The sequence below is a fragment of the Globicephala melas genome, chromosome 18 (assembly GCF_963455315.2).
Source record: "Globicephala melas chromosome 18, mGloMel1.2, whole genome shotgun sequence".
Lineage (NCBI taxonomy): Eukaryota > Metazoa > Chordata > Mammalia > Artiodactyla > Delphinidae > Globicephala > Globicephala melas.
This window is the reverse complement of record NC_083331.1, coordinates 77,469,844-77,483,527: the sequence shown is the minus strand read 5'-3', so window position 1 is coordinate 77,483,527 and position 13,684 is coordinate 77,469,844.

Below are 13,684 nucleotides of genomic sequence, written 5' to 3'. Positions count from 1 at the left end.
GGTTCCCATATGCCGCAGAGCGGCTGGGCCTGTGCGCCATGGCCGCTGAGCCTGTGCTCCGCAACGGGAGAGGCCACAACAGTGAGAGGCCCGCATACCGCAAAAAAACCCACAAAACTCTGGACAAGACCACATCCACGTGCCAGGAGGGTGATGCCCCAATTCCACGGGAGACGGCCCTGGGGCCACCCACACCTCGCCAGGGCTCCTCTTCCTTTGGCCGGTCCTGATTCATGTCCTTGATAATGAAGTGATAAAGGTAGAAACAGCACTCCTGAGTTCTGTGAGTCACTGCACTGAAGAGGTCACGGGACGCCGCGATTTACAGCCAGTGGTCAGAAGTGAGGCGGCCTGAGGACCCCGGGCTCGGGGCTTGCGTCTGGAGCGCACTGCCGCCCACCAGCTGGAGCCCCAAGCGGATGAGAAAGCAGAGACCGGGGAGGCCAGCCAGTGAGCACCAGACCCCCTTTGAGTGTGTGACACGGCTGACCCGAGTCCACACTGCGGGGACGCGTGTGTTCTGGGAAAGTGGCATCGCCTCCAGACCATACTGGGCGTGCAGACCAGGAAGAGGCTGAGACGGGAGCTCTCCACACGAGGACACAGCCCAGCGGTGGGAGAAGGTTCACACTTGCTTGGCGACCAAGCGCCTCTTTAGCTGAAGGTGCAGGGGCGCACAGGCCAAATTAGATGAGGTTTCCCACCTCCTCCCCAAATAATAAAAACAGACGGTCTCAGTGGACACAGGAACGTTCAAGAAAAAATATATATACAACGAGCTGGCACAGATGTCACATTGGGTGCAGGAGAGCTTCGGGGGCGACCGCACATGCAGGTTTTCGATCTTTTCCCCCCTCTGCTCCTACAAGTGTGTTTCCTGAGCTGCCTGGTGGCCCCACATGGGTTTGCTCGTGCTGGGCTGAGTGAAAGGATTTGTTTATTTTTATTCTCACCCCATTGATACAGGCAGGTGCATACACTGAGCTTTAACTCAAAAAGTGCCCACGGATGCGACTGACACGCTTTAACCCGGGGACTGAGCAGAAATATTGCCACGGCTGATCTGCCCGCTCCTGAACCGCTTACTACAGCCCCAGAGAACCTGGTATTAAGCCGCTCTTTGAGCCTCATCCAGGCATAATGCGCTCCTCGGCTGAAAGGCTGGCGCGGGGAGAAGATGCACACAGGGTGTAATCACAGCCATTACCGGAGCCGTCAGGGCAGCCAGACCTGCACTTTCCGCCGTCAGCTGCAAGCAGCTCGCTGAAAGGACCGATCAGACACCAGGCCTGGCCCTCGGAGCGCATCCAACGGCAGAGGGACCCGAGAGTAGCCACTCCCGCAGGGGACGGGGCCGCTCAGCGTTGGTCCGGAAAGGTCGGCGTTTCAGGGGACGCCGAGGATGCGGTGTCGGAAAGCTGTCGCCACTCACTAGCCCCTCCCGGGCGAGCCCCTGCAGGAAGGGGACGTGGCCCCCAGCCCTCCCTCGGGAGCGTGACCCCCGAGTCTGGGGCCCCAGGGCCTCCAGTCACCGCCTGGTCCTTTCCGTGGGGCTGCAGCCCCAGCCCTGCTGTCCGGAACTCACCGAAAAGGCCCCAGGACGTTCACGCCTGGAGAGGAAAGGTGCCCTTCAGGTAACAGAGGTGGACCAGGCAGCTTTGGCTCCCCTGTCTTTATGGGAAAGCCCAGGCCCAGTGACTCCTGAGTCTGTGGATGGGACGTGGCCTGGATCAGACACTGTGCGGGCTGGACTTCACACTCACCCCAGAGGCACGGGGTGCAGCCCTGCGAGAGTGACTTGACCCTTTCAGAGCGATGCCCTAGACGGAGGTGACCTATCCCCTCCTGCTTGAAGGAGGACGTCTCTCTAGACAGCTGTTTGCCAGACAGTGTCCCACAGGCCGCTGTCCAGAGAAGCTGAAGATTTCTGAGCGCCGGGCTGACGTGGGGTCAGAACGGGTGCGTTTTTAAATAAGGCATCCGTGAGTGGTGGAAATAAAAAACAAGCCCTAATGGCAGCTCTGGATTTAACCAGTTAAGAAGGAAAACCCTATAATAACGATGGTGGCCACTTGGACAGATCAGTTAGCGTAGCAAGAGCAGCCTGGCCGTGGCGCAGCCCCTCACAGGTGATTAGCGGGGTGGAGGGGGCACGGGGGAGGGATGTTAATGGATTTTATTATGTTTGCAGTATTTGCTCACCTTGGCCCCAAACTGCATCTCACGTATGCCATCTTCTCTCCTTTTTCATTCTTTTCCTTGCAGAACGGGACATGAGCTTTTGAATGCTTTTGTCTGCCTCTGTCAAAGGCCGTCAAAGCGGACACCTGCACTTGGATGTTAACCACAGGGTGTGTGGTGGGGTTTCCGGCGGGGCGGCAGCATGAAGCCGGTTGGCCGGTGTGGCTCAGCCTGCGTCCCGAGGTTCTCCCAGAGCCTTCAGTGATCCTCCTGTGCGCTTGAGGGTCCAGAGCTCTTGAATGACCCAGCGGATGGGATGAGGGGCCCTGGTCAGCCCCAGGGCAGTCAGCAACCTCGTGCCAGCCCTGTACCTCGTGATCCGTGGGGATTTGTCCAAAGATTCCCACGTGAAAGCCAGCGCTTTCCTGTCTGAAACTGTCCAGCTTTCAGTTTTAAATCCAGCAAATGCATCTATGGGAATTACCTTTTTATATGCCTGTCTGGCTTTGGGGATGTAATTTTTATATTATTTAAAATGTAGGCTTAGGAAGACGAATCCCGACATCGTAGAATTAGTTTCTGCCTTCAAGGCACTGGCGTCCCCAGGACTCCTGCGCCCACCTGGGTGTGCCTGCTGAGGTTCTGAGAGGTTCCGAGAAGTGAGGGCTTTGGCTGGTGTCACCCAGCTGGCAAGTTTCAGTGCCTCTGACCGCACCTTCCTGGAGGTTGGCTCTGGAGCCGGGACTCTGAGTCACTGTGGTTTATGGCTTTCAAGTCGGAGCATTGCCTTCTCTGCCAGAACGTGTGGGAGAAGCCATGTTAGGCTGTTTCTACCCAACATGAAACGACTTCTTCTTTCACGAAGCCTAGGAGCCCTTGAAGAGAAGGCGCGCCCCACGGGAACAGCCACTGGGCCCAGGCCGCCTTCCCCTTGGTCCTCCGAGCTCTCCCGAGCTGCTCTGTAAAGCCCTCAGCCCCGCCCCCGTCCTGCCTCTTCCTTCCCTGTGCTCACCGTCTACTCTCCCCTGCCAGACACGCTGCTTCCTCCATCCCCACCGGGCCTCGCTGGTCCGCTGCCGACCCTCTCCTTCTCCCCAGGGCTCTGGGGCGCTGGCCTCCTGGCTCCCCCGGGTGGGTGCCTCCTGGGTGGCCACTTCTCCCCCCACGCCCTGGCTGTCACAGCCCCTTCGCCCTCAGGGCTGAGTGCCCACCCCGGATCTCCCCCCTCCACAGACCCCGAGGCCGCCCGCCGTGCTCTTGGTGCAATTACCCACGTGGATGCCGCTACCCCGTGAGAGCGACGCCCTGTGCTGCGGGCCCCTGGGACGTCCACCTGCCCTCTGGACACCCACGTAGACGCCATGGAGCCATGCCGGCAGGTCCCAAGAGCCGGCTCTGACCCAGCTGTACCCCCCAGAGCTTTCCTACTCGCCTGCCTCTAACCTCCTACTTCCAGGGATCGCCGTGTCTTGTTACTTTTATCCGCCGAATTCCTCTTGCAGGCAGCTCCTTCTATGCGTCTCCTCCCTCATCAGGATGCAGGGATCACTGCCCCCCCACCCCCCCGCCAGGGCAGGGACCAGCCCCCGTGCCGTAGACTTGGTTACGGGAGTCGCAGGAGATGCTCAGCACGGGCACCACAGTGCGCACACAGAGGCGGCTCAGACAACAACCAGCTCTCTGCCTGCAGCTGGGGGCGGGGCTGCGGGCACCCAGGGGCAGCACCACTGCCAGGTGGGCACGGTCATCACTGGCAGTTCCCGTTGAGGAAACAGGCACAGAGAGGGGCAAGGGTCTGCCCTGAGTGCTAGGGAGTGCCCATCAGACCCCAGAACCCAGGCTCCACACCGCTCTGGACGTCAGGACGCCCGGGACGCAGGGTGCAGGTGTCGCCACGCGCTGGTCTCAGCATCCTCGTGGGCTCTGGGCATCCGACTTTAGCCGACTAAGGCCACCTGGGCCCCGGCGCCAGACGGGGGCCTGCTTCCGCCCAAGTTGACTGTTCACTAATCACGCTCCCCTTTCCTCCTCCAGATTCCAAATGCCGAAAGGGGCGGGTATGTGGGAGAAACAGAAATGAAGCAGGGAGGGTCCTGGCCCCCGTGAAGGGGCTGCTCTCCGGCTGTTCTGAGGACCCTGTGTAAACAAGTCCCTTCCCCAAGCCGGGCACGAGTCTGACCGCCGCGGCTAAAAATAACGACCCTCGTTAGCACATTCAAAGCAGGGGCTCGATCACCCACGACCAGCTGAAGGCTGGGCTGGCGGCGGGGCCTGGGGCACCTTCCTCCCCGCGGCTCCCGGGAGCTCAGGACCAGCTTTCTCCCAGGGGCACCGGCTGCCCTCCGCGGCGGGAACATGTTGCTATTCTAATTGCGCTGGTAATTAGAGCTCAGGTCTTTGAACCTCCACCAAGGAGACAGCCCTCTGCAGGGAGTCAAATGATGCGAGGCTGGGCCTGAAGCTCTGCTGCTGGCTAGAGCCTGCCTGTCGCTCCTGTGAAGGTTCTTTAAAACCTATGTATTGATTTGTTTGTTTGTTTTGTCCCGCTTTGCCATAAACTCCTGGTGTCCGATCACTGCTCTGCTCCGTGTGCCCTGAGCCTGGGGCGGAGAGCTCCTCTCCCTGAGGGACGGAGCTGGCGGCCCACGAGCTCTGACGCTGCTCTAGCCCCCTGATGCCTGGCCCCGAGGAATGAACGAGGCAAAGACACGGAGCGGGGCTGCATGGGTGGGTTTGCCTCTTGAGGGCTCCGCTTCCCTGTGTGCATCTGAATACGGATGAGTCTCAGATTTGGCAACAAATTCTTTCCTATCAAAACTTTCAGAAATAAAATGAGCCATGCGATCCGGCTGACTTAAAAAGTGATTTCTACAAGATGAACCGTAGCTTTGACTACACGCCAGAGGAAACCCTCTCAAACCTTGCATGTGTCACAGAATGAATTAGTCCGCATCCAGGGCCGAGTCTACATGGGTATTTCAGGCCGCGAACAAACTGTGGAAAGCTCTGGGCACAGAAATCCAATGTCCTGCCGTCACCGTTGAAGCTTCCACTGACAGCATCCCACCAGCTCAGTGCTGTGTGGGCACCTTGGTGACAGAAATGACAGAGGCCTCGGCCCCCCAGTGGTGGCACATGTGCCCACACATGTCCCTTGAATACTGGGATGCCTGTGTCAACCACTGTGAGCCACGTACAACCTGGACTCAAGGGATGACTAAGGGGTCTTGTCCCCTGTCTTAAAGTCCTTATTCCACGGAGAAAATAATAACTCATATTGAAGATATGACATTATGTCCATTTTCTGTAAGGTCTAAGCTATTTAAGGTTCTTTGGGCAAACCTTTTAAAAGAAACAAAAGCTTCCAAAAATGTTTCTGGACTGAAGGAATGAACAAACCTACAGTTGGAAAAATTAACCTGAAAATAAGAACTGCACCTAGCTAAACACAGGTGAGAGACTGAACCCTGACTAGAACAGTGAGAACACTCAGCCTGGCCCCTCAGCAAAGACATGGAGACACACTGATTCCAGGCATCTAAGGAAACTTTTGTCTAATGGTGAGCTGACCACTGAGCGAACTGAGCAAAGACCTCAGTGGTCACACGTGACATAAAACATGGACTTGACAGAATTAGTTCAGGGAATTTACTAAACAAACGGCAACATCAACAAACGCTGAGGGGAGAGAATCTGATTCCCAGAGTTGACGTGTTGTATTACATAAAATGTCCAGTTTTCAACAAAAAATTATGAGACGTGCAGAGAAACTAGAAAGTATGGTTAATAAACAGGGGAAAAGTAATCAATAGAAGCTGTCCCTGAGGAAGCCCAGACACTGGACTTTCCAAGGCTTTAGACCAGCTATTTAAAATATGTTCAGGGCTTCCCTGGTGGCGCAGTGGTTGAGAGTCCGCCTGCCGATGCAGGGGACGCGGGTTCGTGCCCCGGTCCGGGAAGATCCCACATGCCGCGGAGCGGCTGGGCCCGTGAGCCATGGCCGCTGAGCCTGCGCGTCCGGAGCCTGTGCTCCGCAACGGGAGAGGCCACAACAGTGAGAGGCCCACGTACCGCAAAAAAAAAAAAAAAAAAAAAATGTTCAGTGGACCAAAGAGAAGTATGAGGACAGTGTCTCACCCAATAGAAAATACCATAGAGGGAGAAATTACTAAAAAAAAAAAAAAAAGAACCAAATAGAAATTCTGGAGTTGAAAATTACAATAATTAAAATTTAAAAATTCATTAGAAATGCTTAACAGGTTTGAGCAGGGAAAACAGCCAATGAACTCAAAGATGTAGCAATTGAGATTATGCATTCTGAGAAACAGAGCAGAGAGAATGAAGAAAAATAAAGAGAGCCTCAAAAACCTCACAGAGGCCACTAACATATACATGATGCAAGTCTCAGAACGAGGGAAGAAATGGAAAGGGGCAGAGAGAACATGTGAAGAAATAATGGCAGAAACCTTCCCAAACAGAACGAAGACATTAATCTATACATCCAAGGAGCTCATCAAATTCCAAGTGAGATAAACTCTAAGAGATTCACACACCGATACACACCCTGCAGAAAGACAGAGAACCGTGACAGCAGGAAGGCAGCAGGGACTCATCACACGGAAGGACTCTTCCTAAGGTAACAGCTGGTTTCTCATGAGAAACTGTGGAGACAGAAGGCAGTGGGAGGACATCTCCAAACTGCTGATAGAAAAACCCTGGTCAACCAAGAATTCTATATACCGCAAAACTATCCTTTAAAATGAAGGAGAGATAAACAAACACCAAGAGAGTTTGTTGCTAGCAGACCGGCCCTACAAGAAATACTAGAGTCCTTTGGACTAAAATGCAAGGATATTAGATGCAGCTTAAATCCACACAACGGCATAAAAACACCAGTAAAGGTAGCTACGTAGATAAATATAAAAGACTATAAGAGCATGTTTTTAACTCTGTTTTTCCTATGGTTTAAAAGAAAATAGCATAAGCAATTATAAATCTGTGCTGATGGAAGATGCAAATCCTGCCTCATCAGGAATTACATGACATGTGAATGGGTTAAACACTCTAGTCGAGAGGCAGAGATCAGCAGAGCAGACAAAAATAACATGATCCAACTCTGTGCTGTTTGCAAGAGATATACTTTATATCCAAAGACACAAGTAAGCTGAAACTAAAAGGACAGAAAAAGGTACACCACGGACACAGTAACCGAAAAAGCAGTGGAGTGGTTACACTACTATCAGACAAAATAGGGTGTAAGATAAAGTTGTTACTAGACACACAGTAGGATACTTTATAATGATAGACGTGTCAATCTATCAAGAAGATATAAATAATATGCACCAAAAACAGAGAATAAATTAAAGGAAGCAGTAGCTGATAGAACTGAAGAGAAAAAAGTTAACAATAATAGTCAGAGATTACAACTCCCCGCTTTCAATAATGGATAGAACAACTGGACAAAAGATTGATAAAGAAATAATAGACCTGAACAATACTATAAGCCAACCAGACTTACCCAACATCTATGGAACACTGCACCCAACAATGGCCGGACAGACATTCTTCTCAAGTGAACATGGAACATTCTCCAGTACATACAACATGTTTGGCCATAGATTTCAATAAAGTCTCAATACATTTAAAAGGATTAAAATCATAAAGAGTATGCTTTCTGATCACAACGGAATGAAACTAGACATCAGTATCAGAAGGAAATCTGGGGATTCACAAACATGTGGAAACTAATCGACACTCACCTAAATAATCAACCAAAGAAGAAATCATAAGGGAAATTAGGAAATACTTTGAGAAGAATGAAAACAAAAACACAACATACTAAAACTTATGGGATATTCCTGAGGAACCGTTTTCCAGAGTGGCTGCAATACTTTCCATTCTCACCAGTGAAATATTAAGTTTCCAGTTTCCCCACATCTTCGTCAACACTCGTTATTACCTGGCTTTTTTTTTATACCCACCTAGAGGATGGGAGTGGTATTTCGTTGTGGATTTGATTTGCATTTCTCTGATGACTAATGATGTTGAGTATGTCTCCAGGTGCTTATTGGTCATTTGTATGTCTTCTTTGGAGAAATTCTATTCAGATCCTTTGCTCATTCTTTAATTAGGTTATTTGTCTTTTTATTGTTGCGTTACAAGAGCACTTTACGTATTTGGTCACTAGACCCTTATCAGATATATAATTTGAAAATCTTTTCTTCCATTCTGTAGGTTATCTTTTCACTTTCTTGGCATTGTCCTTTGAACCACAAAAGTTTCTTTATTAGAATCTCTCCGACGATATCAAGGTTGGTGGGGATGCAGAGCAATTGGAACTCTCATACGTTGCTGGTGGGAATGTAAGATGGTTCAGCCCACTTGGAAAATGGCTCAGCAGTTTCTAATTACCTTAAACGCCCACTCACCATGTGACCCAGCAGGCCCACTCCTGGGTATTTATCCAAGTGAAATGAAAACATACATTTTACGTAAGGACCTATACACTAATGTTTACAGTAGCTCTGCTCATAATTGCCAAATAGTAGAAACCACCCAGATGTTCTCCATCTGGGGAACGGGTAACAAAGTGTGATTTCACATACAAGGGAACCCTAAAGAGCACAAATGGACCAGACAACGTGAATGGATCTCAAGAGCTTCGAGGGGATGAAAGCAGTCAGTCTCAAAAGGTTGCATGTTGTACTATTCCCTTTACTCAGAAAAAGGGGAAGCGATGGGGATGGGGGGTAGATCAATACCTGCCAGGGAGGAGGGGTGAGGTGAGGTTGTGGCCTCAAAGCTGTAGCTCAAGACGATGTTGAGGGTGAGGAAGCCTTTCTGCATCTTGATTGTGGCTGTGACTCCAAGGGCGCCAGACATTGGTCAAGACGCACATATCTTTATGCCCAGAAGAGTGAGTTTTACCAAATGTACGTTAAAAATAAATTTTTTAGAAACTAAGGAAGAGAAAATATTCGGAGATGAACAGTGACCTAGCGATCAACAAATTGTTCAAACACTTAATTATTTTTCTTAGGCTATCTCACTCATTAAGATGTTATCTCATCGATGGCAGTAATCAGCTGTTATTAATCTGCGAGGGCCTGAATCTAATGTACTGGCTGCCCCGAGCAGGTACCAGTGTGCTGAATGAACTTTATTGTTCTTCTTGATTAGTTTTGACCCCCACGGTTTCTTAATGGCTGCAGTGATTATATTTGATCTCGTGATGAACCTATACATGTAAGGAAGTTGGTGTGCATTTTTAACTGGAGATAATAGTGTCGATGTGGTTTGTACTTATTCTATTGTGTCATCAGAGTCTCCTTCCATTGATTCATGTTGTTGTTGTTACTATTACATACAATATCATGAGGTTACTTTTCTAGATGTGATACTATCTTTATGGAATCTGCTATGATTTGGACTATACTACTTTTCATTGCTGTCTGAGTTATACGGTGTCTGTAAGCCCTCGTGGTCCCTTTGTTTTGCCAGCACTAAGCAGATCCTGCGTAAGAACCATTTTCATGTTGCCATTGCAACAAGCTGCCTTTCACAGACGTAGGAACTGCTGTGCTTGGAGACACTTTATAGATATTAGCCTGAACATGTAACAGCATGTATCTTCGCCAACGTCAGTGATCATAGCACCCTGGCTGTCTCTCATTGGCTGAAGCATTTTGTTCCCCGATCTCCAACTCTCTGGACAGAAGAACTTACGTAGGGCTGCCTCTGAGTGCCAGGTGGTAGCAGGGCAGCATCACCTGTCTCCGGGCGTCAGTGAGAGTCTCACGATGGGGAACCGGTGCTGCTGGATCATCTCTGTGACGGCTGAACATCCGTGTTCCCCTAAAATCTGTGGAGTGCAGCTCTAAACGCCAGACGGTATCTGGAGGCTTTGAGAGGTGATCAGGTTTAGATGAGGTCGTGAGAGTGATGCCCCCATGACGAGATTTGTTCCCTTAGAAGAGAAAGGGCACACACTGGAGAAAAGGCTGTGACGGACACAGCGAGAAGGTGGTGTCTGCAAGCCCGGAAGAGGTTCTCACCAGGAACTGAATGTACTGGCCCCTTGATCTTGGACTCCCAGCCTCTAGAACTGTGAGCAGCAAAGGTTGTTTAAGCCACGTGGTCAGCCCGAACAGACCAAGTGAATAGTACAGAGTACGTGGGGGTGAGGTGGGAGTCTGTGTTTGCGCTGCTGCCAGAAACCCGTGTTTTCGCAGGTGAGCCCATCTGGGCTCTTGCAGGGGGTGGGGGCGTGGAGCGCCCCCGTGGACGCAGGCAGGCGGAAGGCAGAGGGGCGTCTGCAGTCGTTGTGAGGCTAAGATGCCTGTGATGGGGCAGAGCTGAGCACAAACGTGACCCTGGGGCTGCCGTCCCGGGAGGGCTGATGGCTGGGTGGCTTCAGCGGCAGGGAGCTGCCCAGATGCTCAGCTCTGAGCTCCAGAGTAATCCGCAAACGTCCCAGGTAAACGCCGACATCCTCCCCCAGGTCGCTCTGCAGTTCCCTTTGTCCTGCTGCACAAGGGGCCGCATCCCTGGGAGCTCGGGGCTTGGGCCTGGGCCTCGGGTCCCCGCCCTGCTCTGGTGGGGGCTCCACCCCCTACATACATCAGTCACAGAATGATGTGGCCCAGGCCAGGGTGATGGGCCAATGATAGAGACCAAATCGTGATCCAGGGCAGTCTTGTTTAGCCTTTGAAATGTTAGAAAACATATTTTTCTGAATTTGAATCCATCACAAGCCCCGTCACTCCCTAGGACCTTGAGTTGGCCCTGCTTCACCCTGACTGCATTTCAGGCTAAGACGCCTTTAGACTGTAGGACACAATAAATTATGTATCCTTATGAATAAAAAAATAGATTACGACACACTACGGATCATAGAGTGTGTCTGGTTTTCATATGGACTCAGATGTAAAAAGAAAAAGAAAAAGCGTCTTAGAAGTAATGAGATGCAGGCTTGGCTGGCTGAGCCCTGGTCATCCTTTTGGTTTGTGATCCCCGCTCAGGGCCTGCAGATGTTTGGACCCTGGCTCCAGGCACAGACTGCCTGCAGTTCCCCAGACGGCATCACCTGGCCCGCACAGTACCGTGTTCATGGGTGGCAAAGAAGAGACATCTTTCAGGAAGTGGAATCCATGTCCGATTCTCCTGAATTTCAAGGAAAGAATACTTCATGGAACTGCTAGTGTGTCTTGAATCTTAAGTTGTGGGAATTTCACCCTCTGAAAGACCAGGGATGCTCAACAGGGCAGAGGCGTGTGTGGGGGACTGACCAGAAGCACCTGGGGCCCTTTGCAAATGACAGAGTCACCCGCTGCAAGCGACACCGATGTGCGTCCTCAACTGGACCCAAAGCTGCTGCCCTCAGGTCAGTTCTGACATGTCCCAAGAGACCAGACATGGCAGGCAAGCGGACCAAGCACCCCCGCAGGGCTTTAGTTGTTTCATTTGAACAATGATGATCTCCCTGCTAAATCCATGGCCGCTTGTTCCAGGCCCCAGAGCTACGGCCCTAACACTTCCAACCATGTCTACGGTTGCGGTTCCTACGTTTTACTGTGAAACCTTGACTCTCTTCCGTAAGCCAGCCTGGATGGGCTGCTGCCTCTGGGTACGGTGACCGCTACCTGCCCAGCTGCCGTCTTGTCCCCCAGGGGCTGCTCTTCTGCTCCCAGGACAGGTGATGCCCTTGTCCTTCATGCAATCAACCAAATTAGAGAACTGAGCCATCCTTGATTCTTCCCTGTCCTTAATCCCACACGTTCAACTATGACCAACTATGCTGCGAATGTGAACCCCAAAGAGCTTTCTAATCCAGAGATGGGCCCACGAACTCCCTGAAACTGTAGGTCCTCTCGTTGTATGCTACGATGTTGCAGGTTTTAGGAAGTATGTGGTTGTGTGTGTGTGTGTGCGTGCACACACAATTTTTTTTTTTCTGGTGAGAGGATGTTTTAGTGTAGTTTTTGGTAGATTAGACAGACTACCAAAGGATCTATAACCATGCTTAAGCATTTGGACCACGTATCATTGAGCCAGCCTTGCTTATACAGAAGGAGTTATCATTTACGACCAACGATCATGTTCTCTGATTTTTGCAGACACTCTTCTCTTGGCTGGAAACCCTTTTTCGATGCTCACCCATCTTTTCTGGGCCTTCCCTCAATGGCTGTCGTCCTGTGTCCTTTGGGCCCCTCCCCCAACCCCTCGCAGACATAGCTGTCGCCTTCTCAGGGTAGGAACACCAGACACTGTCCATCTGGAAAGGTCATACATGCAGGTAGAGGAGGGAAGCTGTAGCGTTTCTACAGCTGCAAAAACCCCAAAAGTAAGCCTGCTGATGAGGCTGGAAAATAAATGCCTAATCCGTGTAAAGTGGCCAAAAAAAGAGAAAAGCAAATTGCGCCAAAGAGAAAAGAGCAGGAACGTGATGAAAACTGAGGTTTGAAGGTGACGATTCTGTGCCACTTGCCGGTGGCGTCCGCTGAGGCTCTCAGAGGAGACTCTGCCTTTGCGGGAGCTTTGGCTGGTCTTTGACCCGCGGGTTCCGATTCTGTCTGGCCCGGCGTGAGTGACAGGGTACATGCATCAGAAGTCATCGGAAGATGTGTCTCCCAGGGCCCTGGGGCTCCAGCCTCGTCGGGCTCAGGAGAAGGTGGGAGGCACGGCTGCTGGTGGTGACTCTTCGCCTCCCCTTTGTCCTCACCCTCTGCACGGGACTTTGTCTGTCTTCCCCCCGGAAGTGGGGTGAACTTCCCCGCCCTGTATCGAGGGCTCCATCACTTACTTGCTTTGGCCAGAGGCTGAGGGCAGATGAGAGGCAAGCGGGACTTGAAGTGAGCCTGGGTGATAAATCTCCTGCTTCTCTACCGTTGCCAAGGAGAGCACGCCCTGAGCAGCCTGAGGGCCACGAGGACAGACAGGGCCCAACCTGCGGTGATAAGCCTGGCCCCGTGGAACCCAGACAGGGTCAGCCAGTCCCCGCCCAGCCTGCATACGCATGAGTGGGGCTGGCGAGGCTGCAAACTCAGACAGGACTCGATACTGCCGTCTGGAGGTGGAATTCCTCTTCTCTAGGAAAACTCAGTCTTTGCTCTGATAGCCTTCAGCTGATGGGACGAGGACCACCAAGTTATCGAGGGTAATCTCCTTTATTTAAAGTTGGCCGATTGTAGATGTTAGCTGTATCTACAAAATGCCTTCACGGTAGCACCCAGATTTGTGTTTGATTGAACAACTCGGTACCAGGGCCTGCCTAATCATCATGGTGAGTGTAAAGGATTGTTGCTTTAAGCCACTGAGGTTGGGGTGGTTTGTTACCCAGCACTGTAGGACCAACAGCTGATTGATACATAAGATAAAAGCAAATTGGGACTGAAGGCCCGTGTCACTGCCACACGACACACGAGTGTTAGGATGTGATGTTTGGCTGGTGCATTTTGGGTACCTGATCTGCTCTCAGCACGCAGAGCCAGATAAAGTGAGTGCC